General features: G+C 30.3%; 1 pseudogene; it reads right to left on the reverse strand.

Annotated features, from left to right (window-relative positions):
• The window catches only part of LOC115878821, a 189,509-nt pseudogene that overhangs the window by 150,188 nt on the left and 15,635 nt on the right, over positions 1–23,686 (reverse strand).

Below are 23,686 nucleotides of genomic sequence, written 5' to 3' on the forward strand. Positions count from 1 at the left end.
CCTAGGCAACGCAACTCTCTCCTGAAAAGGAGAGTTTGAGAAGAAAGAAGAAGAACTTAAAACCATCTGTAACGGACTAAACGTCAATAAAGGAGAATAATATGACATTTCGATCACAGTGACATGACAAAAACAATAAGCACTATTTTATAAGTGTGTTGATGAGGACCCAATCTCAATGCTAAAATTGTGTTAAAATCGTTACTGTCTTATTCAAAGGCGAATATCTCCAATAAAAACAAAGCTATTGCGATGAATAAAAAAACAGACTATTGAAAAAAGACGTACCTAGATAAAAATGATTTTTAAATTCCTTGCTTTGTTAATATATTCCACAGGGTGTTTCAAACTTTCATCAAAATATCAACATTTTGTTTTCCCTCGTATAATTCACAGATGGAATTAATTAATTAATGGATAATTTAGAAAAAGATAATAAAAATTCAAATAATTTAGCTACTAATTGCTTAAAAAATCATCAAAGTCGGTCCATTAGAACGAAATATATTAACCTTTAAATTACATGAAAATTTTAAGGTGCCCGTTTTTCGTGCCGGTGAGTGTATAAACTATTCAAAACCTATATTTAACGTCGATCTCCCTGATATTATTATAAAAATAAAATGTTAATACTCAATGATAAATGAGCTGAAACGTGCTTGATCGGTGGAGAACAAAGACTATTCAGATAAATTTTCGAAATGCTCCAAATAAATATCTATATAGCGGAAATATTTTCCCGGCTTTTTGATTCTAATGTTCGGAACTACATGCATTCTGCATTAAACTTTGTCTAAACAAGCATAAAACTCTCTAAAAACTATTCTAGCAGAACTCTTTTAATCGCATGGGATTTCCTAGTTACACAAGTTTATTCCAAAATACAATTTGAACATTGTTGGGTTGGATAAACATGAAATTTATACAGAAATATTTTTCGATACGTAAACTTGTATTTACGAGTTAATAGGCGAATAACAAGTAAATATTATTATTAGTTTTGCAAAAATGTTAACATGCTCAAGAGTTATAAGTACGTATAATTATACATAAATATTTGATTTTGTCATATTAGTCTAATAATACTTCAATATCAAATTAAATAATCAATAAGATTTGCAGTTACTTCAAAATATGAAAAATAAAATGTAGGTAATCCAGGTGTATACCGGGTGAGAGTATACTGAGGGAAATATACCGGGTGCGCGTCAAAAGTGCACCAAACCCCTCTAACTTTTTTATTTTTTCAGATAAATAAAGGAGATTTGGTATGTTAATATATGGCATAAATTAGGATTGATTGACGTATTCAATTGTTTTTAGTCAGTTCCCCTGTTTCACCGGAAATTACTACCAACTTTTGATTTTTAAATGGTATCCTCGGTATACACACAACTTATATGGAATCATCTATTATTATTCATAATTTTCGAGACGTATGCAAATTTTGTGTTTATGAATAAAACTCAGTCCTTACCAATGATTTTTAATGAAAAATAATCCATATAACAATAAAAAAAAATGAATTAGTCCCCAAAATAAACACAATGATATTTTTTGGTTTTTGAACCGAAATTAATATTTAAATTTTTAATGACCAAAAAGCAAAAACAAAAAGAAAATTGATAATTTTAATAATCCTTGTTGCCATCTCTAGCCCTTATACAAGCTTCTATCCGCGCTGGCATGCTTTTTATTAAATTATCAACGTTGTCTTGGGGTATGTTTTCCCATTCTGCTAATGCTACATCAATAAGCTGTCCGAGCTTTCCTGGATTATTTCGAGGAGCTTTAATCCTTCTTTTGAGCTGGTTCTGCAAGTGTTCGATAGGGTTTAGATCTGGTGAACATGCAGGCCAGTCCAAAACTATTACACTTTCCGTTTCAAGACATTCTCTAGTCACTCTGCTGGTATGGGGAGATCTATAGGTAGACTATCGTGCATGAAGTTAAAATTATCCCCAATTGCAACTCTCCAAAGACTAATGATTGGTTCTAGCACTAATCAACATACCTCCAACCCGTTAAAGTTTGTTGAAGTGGTAACCATGGAGTTTTTGCTTCCAGCATAATACCTCCCAGAACATTACTGTTCCTCCTTTATATATTGGTACAGATTTAGCAGCCTGGAGTCTCGCTCGTCTTCCTGGAGCGCTGAAAACCCGAATTCGATTGTCATCTGATCTTAGACCAATTCTGGTCTCATCCAAAAAAAGATCATTTTACCAATTCTCAGTTGTCCAGTTTTGATGTTGAAGGCATCAATTTAGCCAGTCAATTTTGTTTTGCCGAGATAACTGTGGGATCCATAACTCTCTCCTGCTGTAAAACCCTCGAATACGAAGCTTTTTTCTTATGGTATCAACTGAAACGTTCACATCTGTAGTTACCAGAAGTTATCTTTGCAGCTCTGGATGAGAAACATTGGGATTTCTTCTAGCAATTTGGTACTCAAGGTGGTCATGTTGTTCAGTTGTGACTCTTTTGCGACTTTGTCTGGGCCTGTCCTTGTGTGCCTACTATCTCTGCTACGTCTCTTTGCAGCATTTTTTTATTTTTTTGGATCGAATGAAAATTACTAGGACTATCGTGATTTTACTACTGAACACAAAATTTAAAAGAAAATCAATCGCAGCAGTCGTTTATTCTTTATTATCATGTTTATTTACAACAAAAAGCCTTATCTTAAAGTCGTATACCAATTTTTTTTCCTTGCAAGAAATTTAGTCAGAAATAGAGAATGATTCCATATAAGTTTGGTTGTGTGTATTTCTACTTTATTCGAGAGAAAATGACACTCTGAATAGAATGAATAGACATGTCATGCGTCAACTTTTGACATTTTTGCATATGGTTTATTTGAAATTGTAACTTGCGGTTCATTGTAACTTGTTGTACCAAATTACTCGTAAAAAATGCTTTTTTCAAATATGCTAATGAGCCACCCTTGTTCCATTTGAAAAAAATTGAGATATGATTAAAAATACGATTTAAGGACCGGCTAGGATAAGACACGAAAAACATTAGACGATCAAATCTATTTTTCCAAAACTTCCTGATTAAAAATTAGTATTTTTAACACAGCCATCGAACTCTAGATTGAAATACGATTTTTTAAGCGAAAATGTAGAGTTTGTTTTCGCGAAAAAAATAAAATTTGGTATTTTTGGAGAAAAAAATTCAATTTTTTTATTTTTAAGAAACATTGTATTGATATTATGACAACATAGGTAGTACATAGGCAGTACATAGACAACATAGGCAGTACATTAAGGTTTACAAAAAAAGAAATCCCAGAAAAAATCATCTGGTTCTTATAATTTAAGCAAAAAATCACTTTTTTTTTAATTTTCAAAGTAAAATAACTCGAATATTTTGTACGTAACTTTAAACCTACCCGCTCTGAATATATTTGCACTATTTAGGACATCCTGTATAAATAACGTGTCTCTAAACAGCTACTCGATTGGCAATATAATATTATGTTAATAACTGCAACCTATAGCAGTAAGTTTGGAAACAATTTTTAGACTACACATTATCTTGTGTGTTGAGTAGCTCACAAGAAAAAAAAATCGTTTAACACAATTATTTTTTACTCTAAATTCTGTCCGTCAACATCTTCATTTACAATTAATGAGAGGAAAAAAATAATATAACTAGCGAAACACAAATGTGCTAATATTGTTATAAAAATATCAGGTAACAAAGTAATTTAAAAATTGGTAAACTAATAATTTTAATATAAACTGGAAAGACAAAAACATTCAATATTTTTGTATTAATTAGTTATTCCGCAATTTAACCTGTTTCAAATAAAATATTTAAAATTACGTATCACTCAAAAATCTTTTTTATCTTGAAACACTTTGAAATGGTAGCTTAAAGGAGCTGTTTATATTTTTATTTACCTATTTTCTTGCAATTCTATTTTCATTAGTCCTCAGGTGAATATAAACATTATTCTGACTTAAATTTTATTTACTTTATAATATTGTAAAATTATCTCACTTACTAAAAAAATATATATTAATTAATAAAAACAGAATAAACTTGTGTAATGCTTCTAGAACAAAGAAACAAACCTAGCTTCTATATCTAGAAATGAACTTTCATCTATGGTTTGCTAAAAAAACATTTTCTAGCAATAAAATTACCTGACTCAGGCTTCTATAGCTACTCGCGCTTCCACTGCGCGCCTGAAAAAAATTGGGATTTAAATAAATTGTCTTGATTAATTGATTTGATTGGAGTGAGATGACATTTGTAAAATGATTGGTATATGATGATCTATATATAAAACAAGATTTCTGAGTATATTATGATACTAACTGTAGATTTAGGTTGATGGTTATGGATTGCTAATCTGTATTTTAGAGGGTATTCTTATCAAATATATGTAGGTATGTATAAATGAACAAATAAATATCTACTTGATAAAATTTCTCTCTGTATCGTTTACGGCACTGTCCTTGTTTCAAAAATGGACAACATGATGCTCTATTGTGTCAACAAAAAAATAAGCCCATATAACTTACTTCACAACTTTTCCCCTTTTCAGATATTGAAAAATCGGTCTGGTCTATGATGTTTTGTGTTTCAAATTCACTTTTTGATATTTTGTCTCTAAGAAAAAAAGTTTAATTATAAAAATATATTAAACCAAGTTAAAATAAATATAACAAAAAATAACAAATGTAAAATATTAAATAGTATTGTCTATACACAGTTAGATTACATTAAAGAATTCGTGCTCGTTAAAATAACGATATATGTGTATCGTATTAAAATGTTATCGTATTAAAATAATTAATAAAAATTCTACATTTTCAACCACCACCTTCATACATACACGCATACATTAGATCAAGTTCTACAAGCTTTACTAAGTACTATAAAATTTTAATTAGTATAGATCATTACAATAGTTGATAAAATACCTATATATAATTAACTGATATCTGCTGTATAATAATAAATCTAGTTAAAAAAAATATGAATGAATTAAGACTTAATTGTCATTATTTTTTTTTTGCTTTATTTTCCTTTTTTGTTTTTTTTTATTTCAGTGTAATTTTTCATCGATTTAGGTCTGTAGTATTCAAGTCATTAATAATATTTTCGTTTATAGCTAATATATTTTTTGAACGTTCTTTTTATGGTTTAGTTAATCCTTTTATTTAAATATTGTTTAATCTTATCAGTTTTTTTCTTTTATTTCATTGTTAATTCTTAAATTACTTTACTTCTCTCTTTTGTAATTTTAAAATATATTTAGGGGTTAACTTTGACTTTGTGATTCATCAACAGAGGAAATAACACCAACATTGAGCAGATAAAACCACGGAGGGGATAGGATGCTCAGCAGATATTTCTGCTAAATATATGTCCACGTAGATTGGTCAGTCTTAATAAAAGTTTTGTATACTAACTTTATAGGAAGAACCCCTAGAAGAGGATTGAGTGCACTGAATTTCTATCTTTATTTTAATTTTTGGAGTTGTCATGTCCAAATGCTACCTAATATAATTAATTTATAAATTATATTTATATAAAGCCTATTCTATCATAATAAGAGGATCAATTATTATGAAATATTCAGATGTTATTCCTATAAATATACTGCCATATTTTAATATAAAATCTAAATTATGTTGGATACAAAATCTTGAAAAACGTGAAAGAATATAACCTTTAAAAATTAAAACATAATAATAATAATATAGCTTCCGTATATATCGTTTGACGCCTTGGGAGTAGCAAGGTACAGCTTGCCATGCTCGAGCCGTTCGGTATACAAGGAAGGTAATGTGGCTAGCAACCGCCTATTATTACCTCAGGATTGTGAATCCCAAATACTCATTTAAGGCTGAGTCGACCTAGACCTAGGTACCCAAACTATTTTTATTTTAATAAAAATAGTCGGCTGATGAAATGCCGGGTGTAGGATTCGAACCCACTACCTGTGCCACTACCCTGAGATTGGTAGACGAGACTCTGTACCTCTACACCACCGGGCACCAATAAAAATTAAAACATTACCGTAGTGAATTTAAAAAACTGAAAAGATACAGTATAATCGGCGTATCATAAAAATTAAAATCAAACGTAGCGAAGAAAAACTATAATTATCATTATTATCAAATAAAAAATGTCGCATAAAAATGTTTTGATGTTCTATCGTGCCGAAGTTAATTACTGACTTATGTTTATATTGTATTTGCCTGTTAAATGCCTAACTAAATGTCTGCTTCCAGAGGTATTGATATAACGAGAATTGATGTTTACAGAAACTTTGAAACAATATTAAATAAATGTTTGTGTTTGATACTATGTTTGTATTTTTGTATTAATGTTGAATAATTGCATTAATATGGTAATGCATTGAATTTGAATGTTAAATTAAAATTAGTCAAGTGCGAGTCGGACTCGCGCACGAAGGGTTCCGTACCATTCATTATCTATACAACATTAGACACTATATTATCATTTTGAATGCGCGTATAAGTAATTTAAAATAAAATAAAGAAACACATTACTAAAAATTGTATTAATCAATAATAAATATGTAAAAAGTAAAAATAAATATGTAAAAATATGTAAAAATTAAAATAAAACGATTAAAAAAAGTCGCCTTGACTAGGATTCGAATCTGCCTTACTACGGCTCCAACGTCATAGCAGCGTAAAGTCCTAACGCTTTAACCACGCGGCCACCGAGGACTTGAAAGATTCTATGTAAAATTCTTACTTAAAAGATAATGTTTAGTGAAAGTACTTTTTTATTTATAAACATTTATTTAATTCTGTTTATAGTATTTGTTCTTATAGCGGCAACGTAGATACATTATCTGTAAAAATTTCAATTGTCTAGCTATACCGGTTCATAAGATAGAGCTTTGTGACAGATGGACGGACGGACGGACGGATGGAGGGACGGACGGATGGACGGACGGACAGCGAAGTCTTAGAGTTCCCGTTTTTACCCTTTGGGTACGGAACCCTAAAAACAACACAATTTAAAAAATTATTTACTTATTTTTTGATATTAAATTAAATATTAAATTTGTCTTTTAAAAAGTAGTAATCCATCTATATAAAAAGTGTATAGAAAACCTTGTTTGGAAGTATTACAAAATCTATAAGCGCTTTAATTTCTCATTTGCATAATTAAAATAATTAAAGGTACAATTAATTTACCTCGAAACATGTCTAGTTGCAATATATGGCATGACATTAATTTTCGAAGTCTCCTAAGGATTATACAAATTTGGAATTAGTCGTATGGAATTTCATTATGGTACAGTTAATAACCAATTTATTATAATTTATTAATCCTTATATTGTACTGAAAAATGTTAAATTTATTATGTTCCACTATGTTGTTTTATATTTTATTTTTAAGCCAGTGATCTGTAATGCATTAATTTTCTATAGTACAATTTGTATCTTTGATGAATATTGAGAAAATTTAATGAAATTATACTTAATCTAACATTTTTCCTATTGTTCATACCAGATATCTCCCATATAGACATACAATCGTAATACCAATTCAACAAGAACTAAAAGACTGCAACTCCATCGGATCCAAATCTTGCAAGCAATAGAATGCCTATGTCAGTTTTATCTATCTAGGCTTACCAACCGTCCTCTATTCCAGTGGACAGTCCACTTATTCATCGCAATGAAGAAGTCCTATTTTATTCACACCAAAGTCAAAATATAAAAAATATAGCCAAAATTCTTAATAAAAATCTCAATTTAGCTACAATGTGTCTTTTACTACTCCCACTCGTTCGTATAGAAACGAAATAATTGTGGGAGCAATGCATCATGTTATGCTATTACCTTATGTTTTAATATGATAAGTTTTGTAGAAAATTGTTTGATGTATTTTAACAAGTTCTGAGTATAAATATTTTTAAAAATAGTAAGAAAGACGACCATCAACCGCATAACGTTTTCAAAAATTTCCCCTGCTGCGCTTTTTTTACTGTCTGGTCGTCTATTTTTATTCTGAAAGTTGGCAATCCTATATCTATCTTCGTATTTCATTAGATCAACAATAGTTCATCAATACCTTCAACTTTTCTATTTTTGTATGCTCTGACAAAATATTATAGAAAATGTCTATATCGATGTGGCGGATTCATCTCTCCAAAAAATCCTATATGGGTATTTCGCCACTGCAAGAAAATCTACAAAATAAAATAGTTATTTTTTGTAAACACTGATGCGTTAATCCAAACGGAAACTACTTGTCAGCAGTTAGGTTTACAGATATACAAATTTGCCTAACGATCAAAAAAATGCTTAACGTTTCGAAAAGTATATCTCTTTCCGTCGTCCGAAGCAAAAAAAAAATACAAAGAGTAAAGAAAAAAACTATTTAAAATATTTAAATTCCGTTGACCGTGACGAATAGTTGAATTTAAATATTTTAAATAATTTTTTTCTTTATTCTTTGTATTTTTTTTACAAAGTAACAAGTATTTTTTTGTTGACAAGTATTTTCCGTTTGGATTAACGCAGCACTGTTTACAAAAAAATAAATATTTTATTTTTCAGATTTTCTTGCAGTGGCGAAATACCCATATAGGATTTTTTGGAGAAAATTTTATAGACTTTTGCAGCTTAGAGAATGAATTGAAAGACCAGGTAAATAAAATTACAAAACGGTTATAGTAATTGGACAATCAATATAGTATGACAGTATCGCACAAAATTAAACAAGTTGCAGTTCCTACTCTGTACAGGCCATCGCATCGGCCTGAGTGATTTATAGCTACATTCACATCTATATCATGGATGCTTTCGTAGTATGTCATTTAGCTATATGGCAATCATAATCTCTAGGAAATGAATTACTAAAACAAAACAATATACTGTAGTATTGTTAATACTACGCTAGATTGTTTTGTTTTAGTAGTTTACACAATAATAAGAACTAAAGTTCTAATTTGGATACAGAAAATGTCAAGAAAATAATCAAAAAAATATCTTTTAATTTTTTATTTATTTTTTTTAATTTATTACACGAAATTGCAATTCATTTTATCTATTGTCTCGAATTAGAGGTTTTAATCGATTTTTTCTCCTTTTAAGGCACATGTTGTCAATGATTTTTTGACTACAACTTTGAAATATATAACTGCTCTCTCATAAATATTATATCTTATTATCTACTAAATTAAAAACAACTTATTTTGATATATTATCTTTAATTATCAGAAAAATAAAGAAGTTTTTTTATTTATCTAACTATATCTTTATTTATATCCAATTATAACCACTCATAATTGGTTATTGTTAATTAAAAATGTATAAAATAAAAGTTGTTAATCATCCAAAACGAGTAAATACTGATGACTATTTGATAATACGGTTAACAAACGTAAATTAAAATAATGTCACATTCGAAAAAGATATACAGGCTGGATATGGTTAGTTGTTAAGTTCATTTATTTACAAGCGAACCCGACAAATGTCCAGTCCAAATTTCGATAAATTTGATTATGCTTGTTTTGTATACCTGCGAAGAACTGTCAAACGATATTTACTCAAAAAGCCAAATAAATTGGATTTTGTGAACTGCATTAGTTGAACGGATCGCGAACAACACAAAAGCGCAAAAACAAATGTAATTTTATTTTAAATACTCAAATGTACTGTTCAGCATTTTTTATAAAAATTTTTGATTTAATTTTCAACTGAGGTTTTTGAAAATAAAACAATAATCAAAACACATGATCAACTTAATAGGTGTGCCTTCCTATCAGCATTTGTGATATATTAATGGATAGGTCATAAAATGGATAGGTCAGGTGATCGAGGAGGACCATGCAATTGGTCCACACTATGCAATTGGTCCACCTCTTGGTATCCCTGAGTTTGCATAATTATGATATAAATAATTTTTTACATTTCTTTCATTATGGGGGGGTGTCATAATGTAAGTCATGTTGGAACCACTCTATTGGTGCACGAGTATCTAAATTTAACTTTTCTAACATGTTATGAAACCCGTTCTCTATAAAACGTAAGTAACGTTCACCGTATCCTTGAAAATCTATGGCCAAGATATTGCTGAAAAGCTTAAAAAAATGGCACATTTTATGAAGTCATGGCCAACTGTGGTTTCCATCTAAAAAACATTTGTGTCATATGTCAAAAATGACAGGCTTTAGAAAAAAAAAACGGAGGACACAGACTCATTAAGGATGTGATTATCTACTACTTTTATCTGAAAACTTTTTGTCTAAAACAGATTATAATTGAATTAAGGACAATTTTTAAAATAGCCAAAATTTGTTTTTTTCGAAATATCTAGCAAGCCATGAACTTTTCCAAAAATCTGAAAGGCGCATATTTATGACCCCCACAAAACTGCTATTCTTTCCCCATTTAACCGACTCCCTATCTCCAGTAGTTTTCGAGATACACATAGAGAACATCATAGAAAACACACTCTGTATATGCAACATTTTTGACACAAATTAATAAATAAAATGTCTCTTAATGTAGTGATTCAATAATAATGTTACCTTGCTGCGTGTCCTCGGTATAAAATCTTCCTTCGACGATTTTCTCCTCTTGTCCTTCTCCTTCAGGATCATACGTGCGGCGGCGAAGGCCATCTTGCCTCGACGAATAAGTTCCTCGGATCTGCTGCTTTTTTCCCCTTTTCTTTACATTTTTACTTTGCGCCCGCGGAAGATAAGGATTTTATAACGCCTCTCTCGCGCATTTTACCTCCTATAATGAACGAGTTACTTTACGTCACTTTTGGGCTTCGCCGTAGTATCGCCAAGAGCCGTTTTTAAGCTGTGTAAATGAACTGTCGCTTAAGGATGTTTTCTTATCAGAACGTTTTTTTTTTCTTAATATTTTTTTTCGGTTTAGAATATTTTATTAAAATAAACTATAATTTAAATTTAAGAGGTTCTCTTTATCATCTTTTATTTTAAATATATTTCCCCATTTTTTCTCAGAGAGAAGTTTTCATTTTGAATACTTCATGATATGAAGTATTTTATTAACTTAATAGAAGCCCTATATAGACCTTATATAGAAACTTTCGCCAATATACAGGGTGGTCCGAACTGTATTCCTGAAACTTCGGCTGCATATCCTGCAGATAAAAATAAGTAAAAAAGTTCGTATAAATGTATGTCCTAAAATGCTTGGCTTCGAAGATACAGGGTGTAGAAATTTCATTTTTATTTCGATTTTTTCCAAATAATTTCTGAAGTAATATCAATATTTGGATGAAAATTGGTGTCTGGGAGTTTTTTGACATGAGAAATTTGATATTCATGTCATTATGACTCCTACTAGTAGAGGGCGCCACCAACATATCTTTTAACTGGTTTGAAGAGTAATAACTTTTCGTTCGTACCTGTATGAAACTACTGAGTAAAAAAATATACATTTACGATCATTTTTTTGCAGAAAAATATATAATTTTAAAAAAAATAAAATTTACTAAATTTATTATTTCAGTGAAATAACTATCTACTCAACGTGTTTATTTTTCGTCTGTAATGACATGTATTGTCTATTTCCATGCCAAATATCTTAAGAACGGTTGCTCGTAGCGATTTTTACAAAGAGATATTTTTTACGTAAAAAGTCACAGAGATGTATATTTTTTGCTCAGTAGTTTTATACAGGTACGGACAAAAAGTTATTACGCTTCAAAACAGTTAAAACACATGTAGGTGGCGCCCTCTACTAGTAGGAGTCATATTAACACCAAAATCAAATTTCTCATGTCAAAAAACTACCAGACACTAATTTTCATCCAAATATTGACGTTACTTTAGAAATTATTTAGAAAAAATCGAAATAAAAATGAAACTACACCCGTTACATACGAACATACGAACTTTTCTACTTATTTTTAACACACGTTACATACAAACTTTTTTACTTATTTATCTGCAGAATATGCTGCCAAAGTTTCCGGAATACAGTTTGGACCACCCTGTATACAAGGAAGCCAAAGTTCAAGGAAGCCCAGGAAGCCAACAACCCAAGAGTTTCCAACTGGCAAAAGAGTACCTACGACAGGGAGACGCAGAATCGCCAAAGCTACACTAGAAGAAATAATATAATATATAACATTCAACAAAGGATTAAGAATAGATGAAAAATATAATTTAACCATCTAAGATTCGCTGATGATTCGCTGACCTAATTGCCAATAGTCTTGAAGAACAAAAAGCACAAATTAACGGACTAAATACAGCCAGCAATAAACTAGGTCTCAAAATAAAATTTAGTAAAAACTAAAGTAATGTACAGAGTGGGTCAAATTGGACGCTTTTAAAGGCAAACACCCTTTTCTATAGAAAATAGACAAAGATATCGGTGTCTGGAGCTTAATTTACATCAAAAACAAGATGGTGAAAACCGTACATCAATATCTGTTACCGTTTCAGAGTTACGGGGTGTTTTTCAAAAATGTACGTTTTTAACAAATCGCTGTAACTTTTTTGCTATGGAAAATGTTGTATTTCTATGAAAACCTTTCCAAAGTACCCTATTACGTAGAATTTTTAGTTCGCCACTTTTAACTAGTAGGCTTTGGACCCCTTATTGATGATGTGCCCCTAATGGAACTCTAAAACATATAGGTATTTCCAGCAAGCCGAGGCACTGCCTCAGAACGCTGTAGTTATAAACAAATTTTTGCAGACAATTTCAAGAATAATTGAGTAGCTAACCAAGATCGCCGTCAAGGCCGCCGGACTTAGTATCTATGAATCTAATCCTATGGATATATTTGCGGAAAAATAAAAGTTCTTTTTTAAAATTGCCCGTATAATTTAGACAAGAATTAGAAATACTTAGCAGTTATGAGAGGGTATCTTTCACCCCCACTGAGTTAATGAATTCCGCGAGAAATGTTCAAAACGGCTCCGTCTGTCCATAACAGAAGACGGTTGATATGTCTGTAGCAAAATATCATGTCTTGGTTTGCTATTTATTTTTATTATTATTAGATATAGTTTAAATGTGTTGATGTGGGTTAAATATAGTTTAAATTGTTATAAAATCCTGGATCTCGCATGGCAAATATTATTTTCGTTTTAATTGATGCTCACAGATAAAAAAATTTTGCATTACAGTCGACACCGTTCAAAGCCTACTTATTTAAAGTGGGCGAATTTTTATTAACTCTATATCTCGAAGAGGAATCGAGAAAAATATCAAATGTGCTATATTTTTGGAAAGGTAATTTTAAATTCTTCTCAATAAATTAAAAATTTATAGAGTGTATCATATAAAAAATTAAATTTTCTGTTGATAATTTTTAAATTATTAATTTTATAAAAATTATACTTAAACCATTAAATTCTACGTAAAAAAGTGCTTTGCAAATGTTTTCATAAAAATACAAAATTTTCCATAGCAAAAAAGTTACAGCTATTTGTTAAAAATGCATATTTTTGAAAAACACCACGTAACTCCGAAACGGCAACAGATATCGATATGCAGTTTTCACCATCATGTTTTTGACAAAAATTGGGTTCCAGACACCGATATTAGTTTTCGTCTATCTAGGAAGGTCTATTTAGGAAATGGCGTTTCCGTTTAAAATCGTCCAATTTGGCCCACCCTGTATAACGAACTGCTAAACAGAAAGGACATTCTAGTAAATAACATAACACTGGAAATAGTACAAGCATACATATATTTGGGGTAACTGATACACAGTTCGGGATCTCCACTACCAGAAATTAACAGAAGAATTAAGTTAGCATGGAGTACTTATAGAAGAAACTCTTCTTCTTAAGGTGCCGTGCAGATTCCTGCGTAGGCGTTCATCTTTTTCTTCCTCATCAGATGGTTCTGTTAACTGCCGCGACTTGGAGTGCTTGGAAGTCCTGTATGCCTGTCCAATAACGAATATTTCTCAGCCAGGATAGCTTCCTTCGTCCTATTCCCCTTTTGCCCCCCTCTATTTTACCCTGGAGAATCAGACGCTGAAAGTGATAGCGTTCTCCACGCAGTATGTGTCCCAAATAGACTATTTTCCTCTTCTTGATGATTTCGAAAAGTTCACGTTGTTCCAGACCAGCTCTTCTGAGAATGTCTTCATTCCTCACACGGTCGACCCAGGGCACTCTTAGCATTCGTCGTAGGGTCCATATTTCGAAGGCTTCAATTCGGTTTATTGCTGCTACCTTCAGTGTCCATGCTTCCACACCATATAACAAAACGGACCAGACATAGCACTTCACCATTCTGTATCTAAGGCCGAAGTTCAAGTTCAGTTGCGTTACTTGACTTGGGCAGCGTGATAAACGTAGAACGAAGCCAGTCTTCAGGGATGTGACCGGTGTCATAGATGTTATTGAAAAGCTGTACTATAGTTTTTAAGTTTTGTTCATTAATTATGTGGAACGTTTCCGAATACATATCATCAGGCCCTGGAGTTTTGTCGTTTTTCCTCAATCTAATCGCATGAATAATTTCATGCGATTAGAATGGCATGGGAATCTCAGTTGCAGGGTTTTCTGATCTTTCGTCGTTGAAAAGATTAATGGTATAATTTCTCCAAGTTTGCAATAGTTCTTCTGTTTCCGTTATAATTTTATTTTCATCAGTTTTAATTAGGGTTATTGATTTATTATGGTGTAACCCAGCTATCTCTTTCACTTTCTTGTGAAGATGGAAACTGTCTCCAAGGTGACTGAGATTTTCGGCCTCTATACATCTCTCCTTCAACCATGTCTCTTTTGCCGTTCTTATTTTATTACGAATTTTTCTTTGCATAGATTTATATTCGTTGTGATTATTCTGGATTTTAAGTTGTCTTCGTTGTTCCATCATTTTTAAAATATCTTCAGTCAGAAGAAACTCAATCATATTCAAATCTAGAATGCCACTTTACCTAAAGAAGAGAACATTCGACCTACATATTTAGTACACACATTCGTAGTACACACTACCAGTCATGACCTATGCATGCGAAATCTGGATACTTAAAACGGATATTATAAGGAAACTGCAGGTCGCACAATACTCAGTGGAATGAAATATGCTGGGAATAACCAAGAGAGACCCTAAAAGAATAGAGTGGATATGACAAAAGACCAAAGTTATAGATGTCAGCGACAGAATCAAATCCCTCAAATGGCAATGGACAGGAGACCTGGCACGAAGTACGGACAACAGATGGACCAGAAAAATTACAGCATGGTACCCACGAGGAATCAAGAGACCTAGCGGAAGACCAAATTTGACATGGGATCATGATATTAGAATCATGTATAGCCAACAATTGACAACAATTGGCAACACAAACTACAAAGAGAGTATCTAATATGCGAGGGGGGTTACAACATAATTGGAAATGGTTGAATAAGCTGAAAATTTAACACATTGACATAAAGATAATGAAATTTTTATTTCTTATCACAATATTTGTTTAAATAGTTATTATAAAACAATATTTATTATTTTTTATCTTATAATTCCAAGATATTTTAAGTATTTTGGCTTTAATCTAAATAATTAGTTATAAGTACATTAAAATCAAAAATCAAGTTGTTGATTGTGCTTGCTTACAAAAATCTGATCGTTTTATCTGTTTCTGATTGATTCCAGTGTACACTTTTCTGTTTATTAAAGATATTAATTAAGATATGAACAAAACATGAATAATAATAAGTAAAGTGATTTGGTTTATATGCAATTATTTTTGTATAAACATTAAGATAACAAAACTTTTAATAAAAAATACTTAATAACCCCTTCACGTCCATTAATGTGCTCAAGACAACTACAAGTATTGATTTTATTTATTTCATTTTCTCTGATATCTACCAAAATATAAAAAAAAACTATACCAGCACATAAATCTTGTTTACTAAAACAACCCATATCTAGATTTGTTTTAAGCGCTACATTTGCAATTCATAGTTCCTCTACTTACATTGTCATGTTATCGTTAGTTTAATGACATTTCCTGAACGTATATAAGCTTTTCTCTTGTTTGGATAAAAACCTAATTAAATATACCCACTTGCTAAATTAAAAAGCTCATGTTGAAATATATCACTTTAAAAATTTAATGGTCTATTTGTAAAATCTAATCAAATTTAAGGTATTTTATGGAAATAAATCAAGGTAAAATATTAGCAAAATAAAACACTACTTTGCCACAATACACCAAAACACTTTACTTTAAACACTATACGCGCGTTTTGCTAACTATGTTAGCATCATCAGCAGATGATAGACACAGTTTTAATCATCTGCTGATAGTAGTTAACGAAACGAAGGTTCAGACTTGGTGTCAATGGAGTGTCAGATTGGTGTCAACGGACATCATAAGGAAACTACAGGTCGCACAACGCTCAATGGAACGAAATATGCTGAAAATAATCAAGAGAGATCGTAAAAGAATAAAGTGGATACGGCAAAAGACCCTGTCAGATGGATCACAAAAATTATAGCATGATACCCACGAGAAACAAAAAAAAAATAGGAGAGGGCCGAACCTGAGATGGGACCATGATATTAGGAAAATAGCAGGGATAAGTTGGTCCCGCCTGTCCAACAATAGACAACAATGAGCCCAACTACAAAGAGAGTATGTGAGGGAGACTACACCATAATTGGAAATGGTTGAATAAGCTCTAAATGATACTAATAATGATAATATTCGTGTATTGTGGTGAATTAGTGTTTTATTTGGCTGTTGTAACCCCCAACTGTTTAATATTAACTTCATGAGTTGAGTTTAAACATCTCGCCTAAACTTTAGTTTTGTATTTAAATATTTTGCTTTCATAAAAACAGTTTTACTTAAAAAATAGGACATCAGATATCGCTAAGCTAGTTAATCTTACTTCAAATTATTAAATTCTTTAATATATTTTACGATTTTGATTCCTCTGGGCAGAGTTTTATTTATTTATTTTATTATTATTCATTATAATTATTATTTATTATACCGGGTGCGTCTTAAAAGTGGCTCACCCCTATAACTTTTTTATTTTTTTAGTTAAAAAAACATCATTTGGTATGTTAGTATATGACATAAATTAGGATTGATTGACGTATTCAATTGTTTTAGGTCACTTCCGGTTTAATCGGAAATGAGTACAACTTTGGATTTTTAAATGGCACTCCCGGTATTTTTTTACTTTATTCGATAGAAAATGTCACTCTGAATAGAATGACATATTACATGTCAACTTTTGACATTTTCGCATATCGTTTATTTGAAATTATAACTTGCGGTTAGTAACGAAAACTTGTCTTGAAATACTAAGTATGTGGTATCAAATTATTCGTAAAAAAATGGTTTTTCCAAATATGCTAATGAGCCACCCTCGTTCCATTTGAAAAAATTGAGATATGATTAAAAATACGATTTGAGCATTTTCTAACTGGCCAGGACAAGACACTAAAAACATTAGACGATCAAATCTATTTTTCCAAGGCTCCTTGATGAAGAATTAGTATTTTTAACATACATATGGCACTCTATTAAGCGAGAATGTCAAAAGTTGACATATGATATGACATTCTGAATAGAATTTTCTATCGAATAAATTAAAAAAATACCGAGGGTGCCATTTAAAAATCAAAAGTTGTAGTCATTTCCGGTGGAACGGAAAGTGACCAAAAACAATTGAATACACCAATCAATCCTAATTTATGTCATATACTAACATACCAAATCTTGTTTTTTTATCTGAAAAAATAAAAAAGTTATAGGAGTGAGCCACTTTTGAGACGCACCCGGTATAACATTCATTAAAAAATAAATCTTTGATTTTCAGAAGTTTTTTAACAGAAAAATTCACGGGACCATAATATTGCATTATTACCGAAGATACGCAAGTATAACAAATTTAAGTCCAATCGAAATTCAGGAAATGGTGCCATAATATGGATTTATATTATGGTACTACTTTATATGCTTTATGGTACTATAATAGTGCATTGTCACCGAAGATACGTATACGCTTCTAAATTGAAATCATTATCTATAAAAGAATTAGTTGAACTGAGAATAGTATTCGCGGTGTATGACTTTTGTAGCTGAGCGTAATGGATATTCTCCTTCACTAGTTGATAAATTAATTAGAAAACGTAGGTATAGGTTAATGATTTCTGAAAATTCGACTTTTCAAGTGGAGAAAGATACATCTAAATATTTTTCGATACCGTTTGATAGAGAGTTATCCCGTGGTCTAAAAGGAATTTTTAAGAATGTCAATTATAAACTTGTGTATAGTGCTAATAATAAATTACAACAATTATTAGGTAATCCAAAAGATAAAACACCTCCACTGGAAAGGTCGGGTATTTATGAAATTTCTTGTAAAGATTGTAATCAGAAATATGTTAGGTAAACTAGAAGATCAATATTAACTAGATTTAAAGAACATTTAGCTCAGATAAGATATGGTAGACCGGATAAATCTTGCCTTGCTGAACATATTGTTGATAATGAACATTGTATAGATCTTAATAATTTAAAATTAATTAAGCAAGTCTCAAATTACAGGCAACTAGATGCATATGAAAGCATCAGAATTAATAAATGTAAAGATAGTATGAACAGAGTCAACGGTCCAATTCCTTCAAGTTCTTTGTTCCTACTACTCTAGTGGCGGAAATCTAACTGTTACGCTCAGTTGTCTCTGACTCGGTTGGCTAGATTTTGCCACGCCCACTTGGTGCCCACTGAGCGAGTATATAAACGCTCAACTTGTAGATTGTACTTTAGTTTATAATCATCTGCTGATGATGCTAACATGGTTAGCGAAACGCGCGTCCAGTGTAAAAGTAAAAGTGTTTTGGTGTATTGTGGTGATTTAGTGTTTTTATTTTACACTCTGAAAGGCAACACATGAAATCCCTTAATAACAAAGAAGAATGTACCGATGAACCAATTTATATCTAAAATTTTAAATATTTTCAGATATAAAATGTTTCAAATCCAAAAAAGTATAAACAAACATTCTTTCATTTAATTTTTTTTAACTTCTACAAACTAGTTTATAATGCTCTACATATTCGAAAGGGTTACAACCCTCCCTATTGCACAAACTTGTTTTTCGTTCAATTTTATATATAGCTCTTTGAACTTTCTTCTTATACTTCTGAATGCATTTTGCAATACTCTTTATTGTACGTAAATGTTGAGATGTATTTGATTGTTTGTATTACATTATATTTATACATATTATTTATTTTATATTATTTTGTTGCATTTGATTTTCCGTATTCAATGTTTTACTTCACGTTATTGTTATGTTGAAAGTTTATCAATATTGTAACGATGAATAGATTAAATATTATAATTAATAGATATACAGGGTGGTCCGAACTGTATTCCGGAAACTTCGGCAGCATATTCTGCATATCAAAAAACTCCAAGACACCAATTTTTATCCAAATAGTGTCGTTACTTCAGAAATTATTTGGAAAAAATCGAATTGAAACTTCTATACTCTGTATCTCCGAAACTAAGCATTTTAGGACATACATTTATACGAACTTTTTTTCTTATTTTTATCTTCAGATTATGTTGCCAAAGTTTCCGGATTACAGTTCGGACCACCCTGTATATAAGAATAGAGCCCGTGTTGAAATTAGTTTAAATAAATTATGTTCAAATGTCCGAAACAAAAAAAATATTAAGTGTGGCATATCATAGTACTCAGGAGACCGAGTTTCTTGAAAACATAAAATAAAAAATGCAGGTCCGTGTTTAAAAAAAATTAAATTGGCCTCTGTATCTCACAAATTATCAGCTAATTTGAAAATCTAAAAATACAGATAGCCCTAAAACCCAAAATCAGATAGCCCTAATAAAGTGGCTATGAGAATGTGCAATTAGAATTTTGATTTTCTAAAAAGTAACGATAGGAAAAAATAAAATTTATTTAAAAAAATTCGGTTTTACCCAAGAAACTCAGCAATCCTTGAAATTTTTAAAACTTTTTTGATAGCATCTTTAGGTACAGGTACGGACATAAAGTTATTACGTTTCAAAACAGTTAAAACACATGTAGGTGGCGCCCCCTACTAGTAGGAGTCATGTTGACACCAATATCAAATTTCTCATGTAAAAAAACTCCCCGACACCAATTTTAATCCAAATATGGAGGTCACTTCAGAAATTATTTAGAAAAAATCGAAATAAAAATGAAACTTCTACACCCTGTATCTCTGAAAGTAAGCATTTTAGGACAGACATTTATACGAACTTTTTTCTTATTTTTATCTTCAGAATATGTTGCCGAAGTTTCCGGAATACAGTTCGAACCACCCTGTATATAAGAATAGTGCCCGTGTTGAAATTAGTTTAAATAAATTATGTTCAAATGTCCGAAACAAAAAAAAATATTAAGTGTGGCATATCATAGTACTCAGGAGACGGAGTTCCTTGAAAACATAAAATAAAAAATGCAGGTCCGTATTTAAAAAAAAAGTAAATTGGCCTCTGTATCTCACAAATTATCAGCTAATTTGAAAATCTAAAAATACAGATAGCCCCAAAACCTAAAATCAGATAGCCCTAAGAAAGTGGCTATGAGAATGTCCAATTAGATTTTTGATTTTCTAAAAAGTAACGATAGGAAAAAATAAAATTTATTTCAAAAAATCCGTTCTTACCCAAGAAACTCAGCAATCCTTGAAATTTTTAAAACTTTTTTGATAGCATCTTGGTGAACATCCGAAAGAGCAACTTTGTCCCAATTTAACCATCTTCGTATCTATTACGGTTTCCGAGATACCAATGCTCGTACCTCGACTTTGTAGCACCCTGTATATATTTTACTAACAAATAAACTAGCAACAGATATTTGATATTTAAGTATCTAATATGGTGTTGTTAGACTATAAGAAATATTAAATTGAGCTTGTAATTCCTAGTCCTAGTCAAACTAATCTCTGCTTATGGAATAATTTTGCTTGAGCATGGACATTGCGTTTCAAGCAAGAGTTATTTCCATAAAAGTTTACTCGTTATTACTTTTCTAATTCCGAGCACCAATTAGGAAAAACGAGTATAATACTTGAAGAGGCGAATCATTGTGTTTTTAATGGAAAAATTTCGTTTGGAATTTTAATATAGCATAAGCATTCTGGAAGAGATGCTTTTAAATAAGCCCTGCTGGATATTTTTCCCTACAATTCTCATTCATAATTTATGAAGCGGTTTATGATGGAAAAAACGTATTAAATTAAACGAAAATACATTTAAACGTAAAAAAATATTCCGGTTTTTGAATAGTCAATTAGTACATGTGTATGCAAAGATTTTTTTAATGAATTTTTAACAAAAAAGAAAATTAAAAAAAAATTTTGTTCGCTGAACTAAATATAACTTAATAACAGAATCAAAGAATTTACTTGGAAAGCATAAGCCATCTCTATAATGAGGAATACTAAGATAAATACGTTACTGATGAACTTATGATAAATTTGGCTACAATTAAAGCAGACGAATGAATAAAGTATCTAGTAAACACCAAGAAATATACAGGGTTGTTCACCACATACGACACGAAGTATTGTCGGTAAATGATTAGATTTTTACAAATTGTAAGTTTGGGGTTCGTTGAAGGACTATTAGAGCTACAATTTAAAAATATTTTTACAAGATACAGAGTGTCCCGAATAAATAAAAAATATCGTATATAAGTTGTATTTTTTAAAATTGAACACCCTGTATACTATTACATTTTTAGTTTCTACGATTAAAATAAAGGTAAATTTGATAGAGGTTTACCGCATTTTAATCTTACCGCTTTTGAAATATTTAGGTTTTTGTCAAAATACAGTAATAATTTTAATGTTTCATTTCTCTAGGCGTATTTAAGTTTTTAAAACTAAATATTGTACTAAAGTATTTCTATTTACTAAATTTTGTGTTGCAATAATAAAAATGTTACTAAGTTATACAGAATGTCTAAAAAATTATTTTATATAATTACTAACTTTAAACGGGAATAACTTGTTTAATTTAAATGGAACACCCTGTATATTTTACGAGAATCAGATGCACAATTTAATTGTCTATCCAATTTATTATACCATCTCCTCAAGTTTTCGTAAAAAAAATGCATTTTCTTATAATTTAGATCTCATTTATCAGTATATACCTATGAAATATTGACATTTTAGATTATTTTTAAGATATACCAAATTTTAAAGAGTGCAGATACTGATATTGCCGATATAGTTCGTTTATTTCATTATAAAAATAAAAAAAAAACTGTTTAAATATTTGTCAAGGAGGACCAATTAACATGATTCCAGTATTCAAACTACGTTAATTGACTGTTTGCGTTGATTAATAATAATTGCTTCAAATAAACTGAATTTTGTATGTGTATTAAACAGTGTGGTAAAAAGTAATACCTTAAAAAAATTATTTAATTTTTTGACGAATGCTTATTTATTACAACAGAGACAGTATATTTTCATAACTTATTATTATATTGATTTCTGATTCGAATCCACATTTATTTAGAATAATTTATTAACTAAAAATTAAGTATGTAATTAATTAATAATTGGTATACTACAAATAATGGTATACTCTTTTATAAAGATTTAAAGTTTTCTATTTGTATACAAATAGGCTAGTAATATTATCATTTTTAGCACCTGTACATTTTGTACATTTGTTGCTTTAAAAACAATCTAAAATGTCCATATTTCATGGGTATATTGATAAATGAGGTCTAAATTATAAGAAAATGCATTTTCTAAGAAAACTTGAACAGATAGGTAAAAAATGGTATAATACAATTTGATAGATAATTAAATTGTGCATCGGATTTTCCTAAAATATACAGGGTGTCCCATTTAAATTATACAAGTTATTGCCGTTTAAAGCTAAATATTATTTAAAATACATTTTTAGACATTCTGTATGAGGTAGCATTATTTTTATTATTGCAACACCATAACTGATTAATAAATAAACTTCAGTAAATATTTAGTATTAAAAACTTTGATACCCTTGGAGAAATAAAGCCTTAAAAATTTTACGGCAATTTCGCAAAATTGGAAATATTTCAAAAACGGTAAGGTTTAAGAAATCTTAATCAAATTTACCTTTATTTTAATCGTAGAGACTAAACATGTAATAGTATACAGGGTGTTCCATTTAAAAAAATACAACTTTGATATTTTTTATTTATATGGGACACTCTTAAAGAAATAAAGACTAACCTTGGAGAAATAAAGCCTTAAAAATTTTACGGCAATTTCGCAAAATTGAAAATATTTCAAAAATGGTAAGGTTTAAGTGTAACAAATCTTAGTCAAATTTACCTTTATTTTAATCGTAGAGACTAAGCATGTAGTAGTATACAGGGTGTTCCATTTAAAAAAATACAACTTTGATATTTTTTAATTATATGGGACACTCTTAGGGAAATAAAGACTAACCTTGGAGAAATAAAGCCTTAAAAATTTTACGGCAATATCGCAAAATTGAAAATATTTCAAAAACGGTAAGGTTTAAGTGTAACAAATCTTAATCAAATTTACCTTTATTTTAATCGTAGAGACTAAACATGTAATAGTATACAGGGTGTTCCATTTAAAAAAATACAACTTTGATATTTTTTATTTATATGGGACACTCTGTATCTTGTAAAAATATTTTTAAATTGTAGCTCTAATAGTCC

Source organism: Sitophilus oryzae, unplaced genomic scaffold (genome assembly GCF_002938485.1).
Source record: "Sitophilus oryzae breed Bouriz unplaced genomic scaffold, Soryzae_2.0 scaffold_1532_pilon_pilon, whole genome shotgun sequence".
In the NCBI taxonomy this organism is placed as follows: domain Eukaryota; kingdom Metazoa; phylum Arthropoda; class Insecta; order Coleoptera; family Curculionidae; genus Sitophilus; species Sitophilus oryzae.